The 19088-nt window shown below is 51.2% G+C and overlaps 1 protein-coding gene across 4 annotated transcripts in view; it reads right to left on the bottom strand.

The window, feature by feature from the left end:
- CELSR1 (cadherin EGF LAG seven-pass G-type receptor 1) overlaps positions 1 to 19088 on the bottom strand; it is a 142838-nt gene that overhangs the window by 81127 nt on the left and 42623 nt on the right. The window lies entirely within an intron of this gene.

Here is a 19088-nt window from a genome sequence, read left to right as displayed (position 1 = left end):
AAAGGAGAGGCCAGCATGGGTATGCCTCCACCCCACCCTCCCCCACCCCATCCCACCCCCCACCCCCACACCCTTGACCTCCTCCTTCTCCAGCCCCGTTCTCCTGCTGCCACACCCAGCATTCCATTCACAGCTCCCAGCATGCCCTTTTCTTACAGAAACCCTCAGTGGCCCAAAACCACAGAACAGGGCACTCCCGAGATCACGCCGATTCAACCGCTTAGCGTTCACAATTCCCCAGTTCACATATTCCACTCCAGCCACGTGAGACTTGGGATCCTGGCTGTATCCACTCTATTGCATTCTAGAAACCTAGACAGCTCACCCTGCCTCAACCTCTCCTCTCCTCTCCACAGTTCTTTCCACTATTCCTCATTCAGCTCAAGCTCAACGTTAGTGTCACCAGGGAACAGCACCCCACCCCCACCCCACCCAGTGTGCCATGCCCTGGCTTAGCTTATCTGAGCCTTATCCATTTGTATCTTTACACGGCCAGCAGGCAAGAATGCTGGATAACCCACTTGTGAGGATACCTCATCTGAATCTACTTCATAACTGCCAATGTAATAGGACCATCTACCATCCCCACCACCACCACTGCTGCTGCCACACCACCATTAACCCCATCATGGACTGTATCCCTTTAAATTGGTCAGCACACAAAGGCTGATGTAACTATGGTCTAAGGGAGCCAAGCTCGATCCCACGTTGGAAGCAGAACTTCGCAACATCGCCTACACGGTACTGGTTTTACAGGTATCAAAGGGGCAAGATAGAAGAGGTCAAGGAGACTTGAGTCTCGGCTCCAGGAAGCAGCTGAGGCCAGGGCACATGCAGTAGAGATGGAATCTCTACAAGGAGGCTCTAGGATGCCACACATAAAGCTGTGAGGATGAAGCAGAAGTTAACAACGGAGAAGCCTAAGATGTTAGAAATGACGGAAGCATGGGGCATCCACCGAGGACACCTACAGGCATGGAGTGGAGCTGGTCAAGAGGGAGGTCATGTGTACTGTGGACAGCAGAGCTGGAGATGTGGGGCCACCTTAGCCCTTTGGAGCCCAGATGATTCCACCAGAAGCGCTATAAACTAGACGTGGAGTTGTAGGACTTGGAGGTTTTCCCACTAGGCTTCAGTCTCGCTTTGGTCCGATCACTCCCTGCTGCAGGATGGCAGGAGGTGTCACTTTTGGAATGGAGTGTTATACACTGTGTCATTGTATATTAGAACTATATAGCTGGGCGTGGGAACACAGGCCCCTGTAATCCCAGCACTCAGGGAGGCAGTGGCAGGCAGGCAGGCAGGCAGATCTCTGTGAGTTCGAGGACAGCCTGGTCTACAAAGAGAGTCCCAGGTGGTCCTATTACATTGCAGTTACGAAGCAGATACAGATGAAACTCTGTGCTCTGTTACACAGAGAAACCCTGTCTCAAGAAAACAAAACAAACAAACAACAACAAAAAGAAAACAAACCAACGAGAGAGAGAGAGAGAGAGAGAGAGAGAGAGAGAGAGAGAGAGAGAGACTGACTCTGCACTTCCACTTTTGAACTGTGTTGGAGTTGACCAAGACTATGGAGACCTTTGATGTTGGACTAAATATATTTTTGCATAATGAGAAGGCCATGGGCCTACAGGGGGAAAGGAGGTGAAGGTTATGGCTTTAAAGTGGTAGTTGTGGTGTCAGATCGATAAGGGTGGACTTCTGAAAGGGTTTCTGTTTGGTTGGTTGGTGGGTTGGTTGGGTTGTTGTTGTTGTTGTTATTTTGAGACATGGTTTCTCTGTGTAGCCCTGGCTGTCCAGGAACTTGTTCTGTTCGAGATAGAGGCTGGGCTCGAACTCTCAAGAGGTCTGCCTGCCTCTACCTCCCCAGGGCTGGGATTAAAGGCCTGTGCCACCTCTGCCTGGTTGGACTTGTGACAATTAATATTGTCACCTTGGCAGTATCTAAAACCATGGAAGTCAAGCCATGGTGTGTGTGTGTGTGTGTGTGTGTGTGTGTGTGTGTGTGTGTGTGTGTGTGTGTGTGTGTGTGTGAGAGAGAGAGAGAGAGAGAGAGAGAGAGAGAGAGAGAGAGAGAGAGAGAAGGTTTACCTCCATTAGATTAACTAAGAAAAGAAATATTACCCTAAAAATGGGAGGCATCAAAAGGAAGGAGCAAGCTGGGCACCAGCTTTCATCTCTGCTTGCTGACTGCAGGTGCAATGTGACCTGCCACCTCCTGCTCACCAGCCACCACTGGTGCCACCTGCCAACATGCCTTCCCCACTGTGATGGACTGATAGTCCCTCAAACTACGGGTCAGAATAAACTCCTCCTCCCTTAAGAAACAGAAGGCCAAAAAACCAAAAAAGGAGAAGGTCACAAAATGACACTGTATCTTGGCACACACCATGAGGACAGGTACTTAGGATTCCAAAACCAAATGAAAAGAAGACTCAAGCTCTGAACCCAAGCACATCAACTTCTAGGCAAAAATAAGAAGACGGGTATACTCCTTATTTATAAGGGGCTGGCCACTGGAGTCCCCAGGACACTCATGGGAACTGGTGGCTCCCAGGCACAGGGCATCAATGAAGGGTTCTACCTACATGGGTTCCTCCTTGCCTCCTAGGTCTACATCAGATCTTCTCCTATCCTGAAGGGACTCTAGCTGGCCTGAGCATGGCAAGCATAGCCTGGCAGCCCTTGTCCTCCTCCTCCCTTCCCCTTCCCCTACCCCCCATGCCACCCCCACCCCGCTTTCCCCTGGCTTGCTAAAAATGGTTAGATTATATGCCTAAAGCTAGCCCCTAAGGGACATTCCCTTATTTGGCCACTTCCTCCTCCTGAGGCTGGTGACCAGGGTCCAGCTATCAAAGTATTGAAGTCCAACACTTAAAAGCCCCCTTTGGATCACCTAACCTTGCCAATTAAAATTAAGCGCCTCACTCTAACACGGGGTTTCTTCTTTTACCTTTATAAGCTGCCATTTTCCTATGTGCCACGTCTGTCTCCTGTCTATCCAGAGGCAGCCCTTTGTCCCCGCCTCCCTGGGACTAACAGCCCTTCCTTCTCCTCCCTTGGCCCCTCCCTTTTCTCCCTCATCCTCCATCTCTGTCCTTGTCTCTTATTCCTTGCTCTTTGTCCCTCTGGGGCAAATACATCTCCTTTGTGCTCAGAACTTGGATTTGGGGTGTCCTGAGCTGATAGCATTGCCTTGCATACCCTACCACATGACTCCCTGAAGCTCCAGCTTTGGTTTTCCTGGGCATGAGCCCCTTTCCATGAAAGACCCTCTCTTGCTCTCTAAGAGTGCTCAGCACTGGTGGGAGCCCCACCCAGAAGGCATAAGCCAGGCAGCGAACTGGACCCTTTTCCCACTTGCTTCTGGGACATGGTGAGACATCCTGGAAATCACTAAGCAGGATGGCATCAGGTGACAAAGCCCGGAGGCCATCTTGTCCTGACAAGCGACAGAAGGAACCATTGTGGCAGCAGTTAATAGCCAATGACAACTTCAGTGTCCCAGTGCTACTCCTCTTGGGCATCAGGAGCCACAGTTATTTCTAAGGGGGACCACGAATCATGTGACTTGACCTCACAGAAGAAACATAACAGCAGTTACACCACCCCATTTCCCTGTGCCGGCTAATGACACCCAGAATAAAACCCATGGCCCTTCCTCATCACCATAGCGACACTTCCTGTCACCTTGCAATCTCCCATCTACCTCAAGGACTTGGTGTATGTCTTAATTTTTTTTTTTAACCTGGCGTGCTGCATTCCTCCTCACCACTGGCTGTCCCCTGACCACCCAGGTCTCAGCTACCTACACCTCCCTGAGGTAATCTGGCTACCCTTTTACCACACCTGTCCCCTCACTGGGGGCATCCCTGCGAGGCATCCTCCCAAGGGCTCCATGCTGAGCATCCTTCCATCTCCACATCCCTGCTTGTGCTCCTGCTCAGGAGTGACCACAAGTCTCACATATTTCAACTGTTTATACCTGAGAGTCCCTAAGAACGTTCAGGTTCTGTTCTATAAGCACCGTGTGCACTGGTAACTTCTAGAACAGCCCTCCCCAGTACTCAGAAGCTTCTGGATAAACAAGGGTAGACAAAGGGGGGGAGGGCGGAGAGCAGGAGCCTACTGGCTCCTCCACTCCACTCCACCACTGCACAAACACCACGCAGAGACTGCTTTCCACCGAGCCAGGTTTGAGCCATGTTTGTGTAGCTGTTTGATTTGGTTTTGTCACAGTAGTTTGTGTAGGACGGTGCCTGCTTCCTGGTGGCAGCTGTTGCAAAACATTCTTTAACCATACAGGGATTCGTTTGTCCTGGCCCAGGATGTTAAAGGTTATGTGATTTTAAGTTAAAAGCCTAGGTGTTCTTTCTCATAGTGCACTGGGTTAACCTGACCCAGGCAGGGTGGAGTGGGAACGCCAAGTCTCAGCCCTCACAGGGGCAGTCCCAAAAGGCACAGCACAGAGGAACACACCAGAACAAGAAGCCACAGCCTAGGGGTGCCAGTCCTCATTCAGGGACAAAGCAAACACAACCACAGAAACAGCTTTTGGTACTGACGTGCTAGAAGCATGGCCATGCCTAATGCTAGCCCTGATGCTAACGTCCGCAAGATGAGCCCAGAGGTGTGCGTGGCTTCAGTGGCCTGGGTTGGGTTTCTGAGACCAACCTACAACTTTCTAAAGGCTTCAGGGACGCAAACCTAAATGCATCACTGAAACGAAGGACGGGACATCCTGAGATGGAATACCACACGGTGAAACTAAGATAGGGACAAACACCAGTTAACAGGACAGATCTAGATAATATGAGATGAGAAGAGAGGAAACTTTTACACAAGATAAAGCAAGACCCCATCTTCTCGTGGGTCCAGAGAACTCAGCCTGGGTATTCTCTGCCACATAGCTCCTGGTTCTGTCTGTGCCACTGGCTTAAAATGTCCTTAGAGAGAAGTTCTGAAGACCACAGAACCTTTCCCGTTAACCCACATCACTACAATGGTGGTGGGGCAACTGTCATCATTTACAGGCCATCTCAATGCCTGCCAACCACAGCTCACGCTGCCCTCAGGAGCCCTCTGTGACCGACACTGCTTGAGTGTTTGAAGGTATGGATGCCGGGAGCTAACTTTCTTTCTTCTCCTATTGGCTTTTCTGGGGCCAGGTTGGGTATGCAGGTTCAGGATGATCAACTTTGGAAAGCTCTGGGCTTATTTAGCTCCTCCAAGCCAGTGCCGAGAGCTCTTTCTCCACAGCTGTGAGAATGGTGCGGGAACCAGCCATAGTTGCCCCTGGGTTTGCAGCACCCTCAGGCAGCCCGATGCTTCGCCACCCTCAAGCAGCCCGATGGAACATCTACCACTTTCTTAGAAGTCGCTGCACTGCTCCAGACAGCAAGGAGGCAGAGCAGGTGGCAGGCAGAACACCAGGCTGCAGTATGGCTGCCAGCCAGGGCTCTCAGTGCTTGGAAGAACTTTCTAGGTCTCCACAGTGGGGGGGGGGCAGGGGCAGGGGTAGACGACTGCTACCTGATCCTCTCACATGGTGAGGGGAGTGGCAAAAGCATGGAAAGTCTCCATAACTGTGTCCGGATGGCAGACCGACTTCTTTGGGAGCCAATGCCTTCCCAGTGTGGAACTGGGAGCAAGGGTCAGAGCTACAGCTTTGCAACCCAGTGCAGGTGACCTCACTAAGGGCGAGAGGCAGAGTAGCCATCACTAGGAGGGATAGCGTTTGCTTCCCTGAAGTGGACATGCAGTGAAGAAAAGGTGGAGGACACGCCTGGCAAATTAGAGAGAAGAGGGCATCCCTGCCCTCAGAGTGCCAAGACCTAACTGTGACCAAGCAGCTCACAACAGCACAATTACCCTCTTCAGTCTGAGACCAAACTCCAGAATCCACAAGTGGGCATAGCACTGCAGTTCCTGTGGTTCCCTGCAATCCCAGGCAGCCTCCCGAGTCATGCGGATTATGATTTTAGAACCAGCCTGGGTTACAAAGTACCAGCCAATGCTACAGCGTGGGGACCTTGTTCAGGGACACCAGCCACTGGACAGGGGCAGCCGAGGCCTGCATAATACAGACTGTTTTCAGCTAACACCCCAATCAGAGGCTCCTCCAGGTGGACATGAGTTGGGGAGCATCATTTAGCATAGAACACATGAGACCATGGCAGGTCATAGGGCAACAGGACCACAGAGGCAGGAGACACAAGTCCTCTGGCTGCCGCTGGCCTTGGGGGGTTTTGAAACAAGGCAGACAGAAGGGCGTAGCTGTGGGGACAAGGCCTCACCAGTGTGGACAACACTATGAAGTCTCCTCATCGGCTTCTACAGCTGAGGTCAACACAGCATTGAGCTGTGTACACCCAGCTGGGTCACTCTTACTGTCAAACTGAAAAGCCCCACCAGAGGAGGGCAGGGTGGATGGAGCAGCTGGCAGAAAGACGCTGGTCCCGCCCACTGGAGACCAAAAGTAGGTAAAGACAGTTAGACAACCGAGTCTTAGGGACAATTCAGTGAGATAGAACCACAGACAGCTCGAGTGGGAGCCAGTGCCACCTACCCACTCAGTGTGGGACCTCATCCCCTTTTCTATCTCTAAATGTGATGGCCTTGACATTTCAGGAGAGCCACTGCAGCCACTAGCAGATTACAGCCAGATGCTGGGCTCCTGTCCCCAGCTTCTGTGTTCTCCAGGGCTCAACTGGCTCAAAGCCTTGGGAGCTGTGGCTCTTGCTCCCCTCCCTGGAGTCGGGGAGGGCTTTGGAGTCCAGATTGAGGTTACACAGCAGATGCTATTTGGTGCCTGCCCTGAGGGCATCTTCAGGTTTTTTTTTTTTAAATCCCTTCCCTCCCCCACCCCAAACAAAAGATGATAGTCATGGGACAAGGTGACAATAGCTCTCAAGGTGTAGTCAATGCTTAGGTGGTGGGGCGCACTCAGAGATGGTGCAACAGTGCCCCATGCCCCCAGCCTCAGGATGGAGACATGGCACAGAAGTTACAGTTCCACACACTGGTGTCATGATGACTAGGCCACCTGCTCTGACTCTGTTCTGGAAAGACCCGTGCTGGGCCTTGCAGCCAACCCACAGGGTATCATAGGGGTCTGCAGCTGCTTCTGTTGCCAGGGGTCCAGAGGGCAGAGCCAGTAGCCCTCTCTCCCATCCCCAGCTAGTCCTGTCCCCACTCCCCCATTGACTCACACTTAGGGTCTCTTCTTACTTGGGGACCATCTTTTTCCCACTGCTGTCCCCTGGAACTGAAGCCCTCACTGGGACAGCCCCAAAAAGGCACAGTGCCTGATGCCTCCCAACTCCATACACTTCTCAGTGCTCCGATTCTGACACCTGCTTGGAGTCACACTTCCAGCAGGGGACATCTGTATTCCAGCCTTAGCAGCCTGGCCACAACACACACCACTCTAAATCAGAGTCCTTCAACACACTCTTCTTAACTTACAATGTCTTCGGGCTCCACCCCAACCCCAGTCCTGGGCCCTCTGCCACCACCTGTGCCACAGAGAGGAAGCCGCCAGGCCTCAGTACAAAGTGTCCATCAGGGCATCTGGCATCTCCCTGCTGAGGGTGACCTCCCATTAGCCTTACCCCTGGCACCTGCCAGGCAGCTGGCCAGCAAACATCTGCTTGCCTAAGAATCTAGAGCCCACCAGCATAGCGGCCTGCCCCTCCTTCCTAACCTAACTCCCTCCTCTAGAACATTCAACTAAGGCAATGACACACTCTGGGTCACAGGGAAACGCAGCCCAAGGTTACTCCCGCTGTTGGTTTTAAAATAGACCCTTCCTAGTGTCCAGAAGGACACTGACTTGCCAGGGGACAGAGGCAATTTCTGGACATCCAGGGTGGCCTGTCTGATTCCAGTCCTCTGCACCTTCTGCAGATACGCCCGGGACAGGAGTTCCTGCAGGCTGTCCCATTCCTGAGAATGCAGGGAACATGATGAGCTTATATCCATCCAGAGACATAACAATCCTAGGCTTGGTGGCACTGTCTCCCAAAGCACTGGGTGTGGAGTTCAAGAGGCAAAACTGCCACCTGCCAACCTACGGTGACAATGTATCTTCTGCATCCTCCTTCTGCACCAAGAGAGTCTCTTGGCCTGGACAGCCAGAGCCCACAGTTCTGGAAGGGCTGAGCACAGAGCATCCCACGGCCAGCTAGTATGGGCCTCACACATTGAACCTTTCTACTGGGGACATTGTAAGCAACAAAATACCAGGAAATTAACACATTCTTTATTGGGCAATCATCTGAATGTTAGTGCCAGAGAAGACTTTTAGGAAAGTTAAAATGACATACAGACAATCTGGTCCCATGTTGGGGACAACCTGCCATCCATCCTGACCTCTGGTTTGCTCCACAGAGAACCAGATCAGCTGTCCCAGGTATAAGCCTTAGCACATCTGCTAAGGGAATTAAGTGGGATGGCATCTGGCCTCACTGGGGTGCTGGGAGAAGTCAGGCATAGAAGGCAGACTCCAGCCCATGTCTGTGCATGAAGACAATGCTCTCTGCTGCCGCCACCACCATGAGTAAGCCCACATGCAACACGTGAGGAGAACCCCAGCCAGCTTCAGGCTGCAAGGCTCTGCCCAGTAGGTGTGGCCTGAGATTGGCTCCCCCCAGTGGGTGTGGCCTGAGATTGGCTCCCCCCCCAGTGGGTGTGGCCTGAGATTGACAAGCAACAGATCTTTCCTGCCATACTGAGCCACATCTTAGCCAGGCTTGCCGTCAGTCAGCTAAGAGCACTGTGGAGAGCTCCTGAGACTTCAGAGCTTCAAATCCAAACAAAACACCCACTCCTCTCCACGCTCATTCGGTTTCCAAGGACCTGTCACCTAGCACCTCCCTCTACTCTTAAACTCTCCATACTGCAAATGCCTTCTCACAGGACCCAGAGGAGAAACAGCACCCCCCGGCCCATCGGTATTGGAGGGCTCAAAGATATTGCGTGATCTAGAAAGGGCAACTTCCGGTAGCACAAGAAATGAAGAAACTGCGACGGAGGCAAGAACCTTCATTGGCTCTCAACCTGTACATCACGTGGCATATCAGACATCCTACATATCAGATACTTACAGTATGATTCACAAGAGTATCAATACTAGCTATGAAGTACCAATGAAAATAATCTATGGTAGGGGATCACCACAACATGAGGAACTGTATTAAAGGGCAGAAGCATTAGGAAGGTTGAGGACCACTGTGCTACATGGACCCTGAGGGTGCTCAGGCTTGGCTGTCAAAGCCAGGATAAGTCTGCTGGCAAAGAGGTCCCCAAAGAGGCCAGATTCAGAGAGACAGAGAGCAAATGGAGGTTGCTGGGCTGGCGTCCTGCGAGGTTGTGTTTTACAGTAATAGTTTCTATCTAACACGATGAACAGGAGTGTTCTTGGGGGATGGGGGGGGCGGTGGTGCACAGCAGCAATGGCAAACTAATGTCCTCAAGGCATCCATTAAAAAATGATTAAAACATGGCTGGAGAGATGACTTAGTGGGCGAAGGTGCTTGTCGCCAAGGCTGACAACTCCAGTTCGATCCCCAGGACCTACATGATGGGATGGGAGGCGAGAACTGGCTCCCATGAGCAATCCAACAATGTCCTCCGTTGTGCGCATGCATGTGCGCGCCAACCCCGCATACGCACATACACGCATAAATGTAATGAAAAAAGATGGTTAAAGTGGCAAAGTGTTAGTCATGTAAAGTTCACTACTGGTAAATTTTAAAAGAAAAACGAACAAACAGCCAGAAGGGAAAGGGAAGAGAAATGAGAGAGAGAGATACCCGGAGCCCTCCACTCAACCGCCACACTGGTTATTTTCAGCTAAGGCACATGACCTTAAACAGCATTGCTTTAGGAATGCTCTCTTTGAAATTTGGCACCTGCTCTGCCAACTGAGGAGGCAGTAGGATGCTGTGAGCTCAGGACCACCCTGGCTGGCCTTCATAGTGAGTACCAATTTGATCAGGGATACAGGGTGAGATACTGCATCAAAAAGAGAGAGAAAGAAGGATGGAGAAAAAAGAGAAAGAAGGAAGGAAGGAAGAAAAGAGGGAGAGAAGAGAAGGGAAGAAAAGGAGGAGAGAGAGAGAGAGAGAGAGAGAGAGAGAGAGAGAGAGAGAGAGAGAGAAAGGAATGCTCTTTCTGGCTTTACATATAGAACGAGGCTCCACCCCAAAGTGGAAGACAGCATCTAATTCAAAAAGCTGAACCATCATTTATTCCATTAAAAACTCAGCTTGGGCCTGGGCCTGGGCGGGGGGTGGGGGGTGGGGGGTGGGTGATGCCTCCGCCTATGAAATGCCTGCTGTGCAAACGTGAGGACCAGAGTTCAGATCCCTAGCAGCGGTACAGAGCCAAGAGTGGCTGTGCACAAGGAGGTTTCCCTGGAGCTCGGTGACCAAGCAGCTTAGCAGAACTGGACAGTTCCAGGTTCAGTGAGAGAGACCTTGCCTCAAACACTAAGGTGGTGGGCAGTTGAGGAAGACATTTCATGTCATTCTCTGGCTTTCACACGCTCATGAACACATATATACCTGCACGTACACTCGTGTGCATGCATGCATGCTCTCTCCCTCCTCCTCTCCCCCTTCCCCCCACTCTCTCATCGATAGAGACTTTGTTATCACTATGCTTAGTGCCTGAAATCCCTACCCCCACAGCAGCCAGCCTGAGCTTAGATACCAACAGGAACAATCTTGAGAAAAAGAACATTCACGAATGTATTAAATGTTGGTTCCCCAAAAGGTCAAACAGAATTAAGGTGAGACCGCAAGTCCCATTCCAATGTGTGATTTAAAGGAACTGAAATCACGCAGACACCTGACACATGGGCGAACGCTCTTCCCACAGACACCCAGTGTAAGGACAAGAATGCCCATCACATGATTGGAAATGCACAGCAGACTCCAGTGTGACAGGGGGGCAAAGCCCTGAGCATCCCACAGTGAAGACAGCTCAAAACCTCTCTCCTAAATGGAAGGTGCCAAACACAAGGGGTCACACGAAATACCCAGATGGGCAGTACCACAGAGGCAAGAGCAAGACAAGAAGTGACTAAACCCATAGGAGGTCTCTGATGACAAGCATTCTGGGTCTGGACACAGGTGAACACTGTAGAGACATTGTCCTTACTTTAAATGTTTGTTTCATCTCATGTGAATTTATACAATTTGGGGTTTTGTTTGTTGTTTTAAGAAATTTTACAGATTTTTGTAAGTTTTTTTTTTAAATTTTATGTGTATGTGTTTTGCCTGCATGCATTATCTGTGTATCGTGTGCTTATGGTGTCTATGGAGGCCAAAACATGACACTAGATCCCCTGATTGGAGTTAGAGGTGGCTGTGAGCAACTATGTGGGTGCTGGGAACTGAACCTGAGTCCTCTGCAAGAACAGCAGCCAGTGCTCTTAACCACTGAGCCACCTTTCCAGCGCCTGTTTCTGAGGCAGAATCTCATGCATCATGCAGCCCAGGCTGGTTCTGAACTTGCTATGTAGCTAAGGATGGTACTGAACTCCAGATTCTCCTGTCTCCAACTCACAAGTGCTAAGTGATAAAAGGGCAGCAACAATCTATTTTTGTGTGTGTTAAAGTGTGTGTGTGTGTGTGTGTGTGTGTGTGTGCGTGCGTGGGTGAGCGCATGCATGCACACATGAGTGCACGTGCCCACAGAGGCTAGCAGAGGGCATCAGGTCCTCTGGGCCTGGAGTTACAGGTGGCTTGAGTCGTCCTCGTGAGCCACCCCTCCAGCCCTTCATATCTATTTCTGAAAAGCTTTCTGAAAGGAGTTACAACTGTGATTCTTAATACAAATTGTTTTCTTTTAGTATGAGATCATCCAGAGGAAGAGAACTTCCTTAAACAGCTTCCTTAAAACCCAGATGGAGAGTGAAATCAGAAGAGATAAAGAGACCTATTGTAAGTGGCAGAGCTACCCTCTCTTTCAAAGAGCTGGGTAGCCACCTGCTAACCACGGGGGTTACCAAACTCACTGGCTGTAGGAATGCTGAGTTACAGCTCACACAGAGCCAAAGCCACCACGATCTGTTTATCTAGTTCACCAGACATTGTGCAAGAAACCCCTAAGCAGGTACATTCGGTGCCCACAGGGAAGCCACACCAAGGCTTCGGTTAGAACCACACGGAGAGTCAGTTGGGAACCTTCTATTGTCCCCCACTTGTTTTTATCTCCAGTGCTCATGAAGAATGTGCACGGGTTCTTCTGCTGACGAGGACCGAAGTCTGAGTCCCCCAAGCCTCCCTTCTGAGGGACAGCAAATGATGCATTCAAAGGGCAGGGCCGGCAGTGGGCACTTGGTAACTGCAGGAGGTGGCTTACTGCAAGGCATTGCGAAGAGTACCTGGCTTCTACCCAGTAGATAGTACCCACGCCTTCCCTGTGTTGTCACAACCAAAACCATCTCCATTGTCCAATGTCTGTGGGGATAGAATCGTACCCAGCAACCACCCTGCTCTGGGAAACAACCCAAGCCATCTAGAATCTTCCAGGCACCCAGAGCCTAGGAACCAGCTGGGCTGGGGATTCCGGGCTCAGTGCCCGAGATGCTGCCAGCCCAGCCTACATAGGGCCTCCACATCTCCTGGCAGTACTATCTGGGACTCCCTCTGCCAGCTGGGCCCCAAAGGTGACACTGGCTGGGGCCAGCAGGGGACCATCCAGCTTCGCTCCTCCCTGCCACAACCAGAAAGCCACCTTTCTACCTCCTCCTAGTAAAATGGGTGAAGCTCCCTCAGGCAAAGATTAACCAACAATGAGGGCTTGCTTAAGTGAGCGCCTGGTTTTCAGCCAGATGACGCCATCCAGCATAACAAGGTGCCCTGAGCAATTGCCAGCGGACAGCCATATGTTCTCTAGCCCCAGACGTGCCACCAGCCCAAGAGGGCAGTAAATAACAAAGAGGAGCGCTTTCAGTCAACACCCCACCCCACCGCACCCTGTCCCCACCCCTCCCTACCCCTGCCTGCTGCACTCTCATCCCTGCCAGGCTCTGTTCCACAGAGAAACTGCCTGTTCTGGCCTAGGGCTTTAAGAGATTTTGGAATATTCCTGGCTTCTAAACTAACCCAGCTAGGCTTCCTCATCCATTAAGGAGAGAAAGACAGGTTGAGTTCTAGGGACCTAAGAAATGAGCCGGCGGCAAAGAAGAATACCAGCTTGATTAACAAAGCAAAAAGCCTTTCTCCCAGGGCTGGAGAAATGGCTCAGAGGTTAAGGACACTCACTGCTCTTCCAAAGGTCCTGAGTTCAATTCCCAGCAACCACATGGTGGCTCACAACCATCTGTAATGAGGTATGGTGCCCCTTCTGTATTAATAATAAATAAATACATCTTTAAAAAAATAATAAAATAAAAGCCTTTCTCCCCTCCCAGCTGCCAATTAATAATAAATAAATACATCTTTTAAAAATAATAAAATAAAAGCCTTTCTCCCCTCCCAGCTGTCAACCTGCATCTCTCTAAGAATTTGACAGAAACCCCTTGTGCAGCAAGCAGCCTTAATTCTGCCTCATAATTCCTTTGAAGGTACCTCCAGAGCCACCCTGTAGCCCCACTTGTCAAAACCTTTGAGAGCCACCCAAATTGTATAGATGGCTAAGACACTTAATTGCAACCCCTGAGGAGCCCATATCCACACCTGGCCATGTCTTCCTCTTGCCCTGAGTGTGTCTCTCTGTGTTAAAGGTGTCTTTTAGTGGCTCCCTCTTGAGACACCCACATCCATGCTCTTTCTCTGACCCTCCTGCTGCTCAAAGTCTGCATTAAGATATTTTCGTTAGAGTGAGTTAACCCAGAAGCAGAAAGACTTAAATGGTATATACTCACTTATATCTGCATACTAGCCCAAGGGGCATGTCCCACGAAAGCCTTCACTTACCAGGAAACTGGGACAGAGGGAGAACATCCTATTGGGACTCTAGATGAGAGAGGCATGGGAGAATGGCAAAGTAGAAGGATCCAGAGGGTCCTAGAAACCTACAAGGAGAACATTATGATAGGCAGATTTGGGCCCAGGGGTCCGGCTCAAACTAAGGCACCAGCCAAGGACAATACAGGCGGTAAACTTTAAACTCCTACCCAGATCTAGCCAATGGACAGAACACTCTCCACAGTAGAGTGGAGAGTGGGATATGACTTTCTCACATACTCTGGTGCCTCACCTTTGACCATGTCCCCTGCAGGGGGAGACCTGGTGGCACTCAGAGGAAGGACAGCAGGTTACGAAGAAGAGACTTGATACCCTATGAACATACACAGGGGGAGGTAATCCCCCTCAGGAACAGTCATAGGGGAGGGGAATAAGGGGAAAATGGGAGGGAGGGAAGAATGAGAGGATACAAGGGATGGGATAACCATTGAGATGTAACAAGAATAAATTAAAAAAAAAAGATATTTTCGTTGAACCTCAACTCTGCCTCCTACACACTAGTCCAAAATCCTCATCAAACCAGATGACATCCCGCCTGTCAGTGGCGGCACATACCTTTAATCCCAACACTTGTGAGGCAGAGGCAGGCGGATCTCTTGTGAGTTGGAGGCCAGCCTGGTCTACAGAGTGAGTTCTAGGACAGTTAAGGCTATGCAAAGAAACCCTGTCTCAAAAAGCAAACAAACAAAACCCCCACATATCCTGGTATGGCCCAAGTTCAGGCCCCACCCCAAAAGCTGTATCTTCATTCCTGAGTTTGCCACCACTGACACAGCTACCAAGATGGTCCCCAAGTCCTTCATTTGAATTCTGTGAGGAGTTAAAAAGTCCACTGCTCATGTGCTAAATAAAGGCTTGGTGCCCAGCAGGCAGCCATGTGATTGGTTCACTAATACCTTAGCTCACTGATGGATTCATACTAAAGGTGGGAGGAGCTACGGTAGGGAGCAGAGCCAATGGGATAGGCAGAGGTAGGAGGAGCCACCGGGGAGGTAGGAGGAGCCACCGGGAAGGTAGGAGGAGCCACCGGGGAGGTAGGAGGAGCCACCGGGGAGGTAGGAGGAGCCTCAGAAGATGGGACCTGACTGGAGTCATTTGGGTGTGTTTAAGAATGGTATCACTGCCTGGGTGGTGGTGGTGCAACCCTTTAATCCCAGCACTTGGGAGGCAGAGGTAGGCCGATCTCTCTGAGTTTGAGACCAGCCGGCCAGCCTAGTCTACAAAAGTGAGTCCAGGCCAGGCAAGGCTACCCGGCCACCATAAGGTAAGCTGCCTGCCATATTTCTGCCTCACCTCAGGCTGAGGGCAACTGATCCAGAGGACTCGGAGCTGAAGTCTCTGAAACCATGAGTCAAAATAAACCTTTCTTCTTTGTATGTTGCTTCTCTCTGGTATCTGTTGAAGTAGCCAGTCTCTTAGAACAGGCTCTGCCGCCCACAACAGCAGGAGCACAGTCAACAGAGTCGATGGCACCCAGAGGAGAAATCCGGTCTCATCTGATCTGGGTCATGGTTTTTTTTCCCGCCAAATGAATTTTTTTTTTTCAAAACTTGATTTGGTTTTCAGGGCTTGGCATCTAGGGGTAACGGCCAAAGGCAATGGGCCGGTGTCCTCTTGGGAGATACCACCAAAAGTAGGAGAGCAAAAATGCTGTGCAGCTGAGACATGTCACAAGCCCAAGAGGGCAACAAACAACAAAGGTGACAGCAGAGGGAAATCAAAGTCATCCCCGTGGCAGGAGAGGACCATGAAAACAGACACAGTAGTGACAGGAGAATCACAGAGCCCTCTTTCGGTTTTTAAGTCTCATGAAGAATTTAAGACTGACTGAAACAGAAGCGCAGGGCCAACTGTACTCACGTTTAGAAGATTAAAAATGGCAGACAGGCAAGCCGTAAAACCTCACCAGCCGCCCAGAGAAGAGCATAGAGTGAGGCGGGGAAAGGGCCATGTTATCTATCACCCAGGAATGCTCAGACAACCATGAGCTGTCTGACAGCAGCCTGAAGGATCCAGCTCACGATCCCACTGTGCTGCTCACTTCCTGCTGGGTCCCAGGCAAGCCAACAAAGCCAGCCTGTGCCTCAGTTTCCTCTTCAGTCCAACCTAGAGGATTGGCTTCTCTTCCCTCCTGTGAGGACTGCCATGTCTCCGTGACTGCATTTGATCCTCCAACAGCACAGGAAGTGCCTCAGGTAGCTGACGTAACCCTAAGGATGAGGTTCATGGACATGGGGGCTCAGGGACTGACTTGGGGAACACAGCTGTCCAGAATGCACTTGTCACTCTCCAGGTGGCTCTTCGGCTGCCTTACTAACATCTCCGAGAAAGAAAGTAATCCTTAGGGTACAACTGTAATAAGTCCAAGGGGCTGCGGGTTTTGCTGTACCAACTGTGTACCTAGCTGTAAGTGAAAGGGCCACTGTGAAGGTGACCAGCACCCATCATACCAGGTACCACAACCAGGTGAGTCCAACCAGCAGTTACATCAACACAGGGCACCCTGGTTCCTAGACCCACCTGTAAAGGCACTGTCCACAGTGCTCTTGCCAGAAGACTGAAGGGAAGGGGAGGGGAAGTCGTCAGGAACCAGCTTCAAAGGTGAGGATGGGACACCAGGAACCACAGCTAGCACACAGCACAGCAGCCTAGGCCACAAGAGCTGCAGAGGACAGAGTGGTCCACAGAGCTCTGCCCAGCCCATGGCAGTCCCCACCATACAACAGGGATGGAGCCTCTGCAGTACTGAATGGGGACAGGGAGCAGCCATCCCTCCTGCTCTCAAGTGACTTCCAGAAGAATTTTACCTAGCTCAGTTTTAAAATGCAAATAAATACTCTGAGAGGCCCTAACTCCCTATTTTAGCAGGTCAGCCCCTCCCCCAACCCGCAAGTCAGAGCCAGCAGCCCATGACACACCTGAAAGCCCTCAGCCCATTCATTCACTGCAGGACGCAAGGCACCATGGCTATGAGAGGTACCGAAAGAGGACTCAGTGATCTCATCAGATGCTGGAGGACCAAGTCTCCACACAGCCTCCTCCATCACCAAGGGCATGCGGGCCATCTCCATGACACCCGGCTTCTTTCAGTCTGGTAAAAGAGGGGCTCTTCTGCTGTGGAACAGATAGATCAAAGGCTGGCCCGGAGTCTGACTCACAACCTGCTACTGCAGGGTTTTTTTTCACCCTAGTTAAATATTTGTTAACAAAATTCCAGGCCTAAATTTCAAAAGATTGATTTAGCATAGCATGTGAAGAGTGGTACCCACATAGTTTTGGCATTTTTTTTTTAAGATTGTTAGCTGGAGACAGTGGAAGAAATGAGGCTGGTGCCCCACCCCCACCCCTGTGAATGGGGCTCTTCAAGCGAACAGGAAAGTGTGAATTCTAACATGCTATGTCTTTAGGGAGGCATGACCGGCTTTCTATGGCTGAATGTTTTAATGTACGTCTTCCAGGCCTCTTTCCCCTCCTCCAGATGGTGGAATTAGTTGTGTGTATTCAAAGGCAGGAACAAAAGCCCTTTCCCACCTCAAACTACTCCTGCCTCTAGACAAGCTCCATGTCACGGGGGTTTCTGGGTCCTCTCCCTGGTCTTTGTTGCCACCCGGCTCCTTGCTCAAGAAACTAATGAGATGGGCCTATTTTGAGGTCAGCCAGCGCAAAGATCCAAGCATGGACTTGGACCCCCTTGTGTGGGCTGGCGGCTGGGGTGGGCAGAGTGCCCACAGCCACTCAGCGGCTTCACCCAGCTCATTAGCAGGACGTGAGGAGCCGAGGGAGCATAGCAACAAAGACGTCAGCGCAATCTGGCAGCCAGTGCTCACCCTAACTCTGAGGGCCTCTCTCTGCAGCTACTGCTACAGAGAGCACGTGGGGTGGCTCAAAGGCAGATGGCCGGCAAGGTGCCTCTTCCGCATTCACCGACACGGGCTGGCACTGCCCGAGGGCTCCTCTGCTAGCCCAGCTATGGGACAGTCTGGGATGCAGTACCAACTTTTGAAGTGAGGAGCATGCAGCCTGGGACGGGAGTGGGGGAGGGGACGGGGCATCGGCTACTTCTGAGAGCCATCTTGGGACAACGCTTTTTGCATATCCTGCCAGGCCTATGACATTCACAGGCTTGGGTGGCACTTTGTAATCAACTCTTAATTGTCCCAGGGCTCTAGCACTATCTACAGCCACATACCAGATGTTTCTGAGAGGCCCATGTCCCTCACCCTTACCTGCCGCTTCCTCTTCCCTGTCCTTTTCCCTGGACCATCTGGCTCTGGAGGCCCCTCCACCTGTGCACTCCTTTGCTGGGCTTCTTGTGCGCATGGCCTCTAGCCTTCACACCCAGACTTGCACCCACTCACGCCACATCAGCTTGCACACCCCTCCAAGCAGTACCTCCAGCCTGAGTTTGAGCAGATGGAAGAGATTAATACCCACTATCCTCTTACTAAGAGGATAAGGGGAGATTTAGCAGAAACAAATTGGATTTCCTGCTCGGGGGAACTCCCCGAGGGTCTTGAAAATGGCGGCTACGTTTGCTCCGTAATTGCTGCAGCTGGCTACAGGTATGCTCACTCACAATTAAAACTTCCCTGGCATAGAGTCTTTAGAGATTCTAATCTGCAACCTAAACTCAAAGGAACCCTAATTAAAAATGTCATCACTCATTAGTTCAACAAATATCTGCAGCACCGAGTGTGCCAGGTGAGGTGTCGGGGTGCCAAGAGGAAGCCTAACAGCGGTGCCCTCAAGATGGCCTTAGCCTGCTGGGGGGCAGATGAGCCACAGAGCTACCCGGTAGGAAGAGCCATGCGGGAGAGAAAGGAGAGAGAGGGGTTGCGTGTCAGTGGGAGGTGGGGGATGCCGGTGAAGCTGTGCCTCCCTCCCCTTTGTTCCAGGGAAAAAGAAGCCGGAAGAGAAGGCCTGAGCACCCAGATGTATGCAGGTATCCCTTCCATTTGCTTGGACCTCAAGAAGTACAAGAGTCCATGACTGTTCTCAACCCCCAAGATGGGACAGGGCTGGTACTGGGGCAGTATAGTGAAGGATACCCAGGGTGCATCACTGCTCCTGGGTTTCCCTTCAGTTGCATGGAAGGGCACCAGG

Source organism: Acomys minous (genome assembly GCF_964271855.1).
Source record: "Acomys minous genome assembly, chromosome: 12".
Lineage (NCBI taxonomy): Eukaryota > Metazoa > Chordata > Mammalia > Rodentia > Muridae > Acomys > Acomys minous.
The sequence above is the reverse complement of the archived record's forward strand: the minus strand, read 5'-3'. Positions and strand labels throughout refer to the sequence as shown.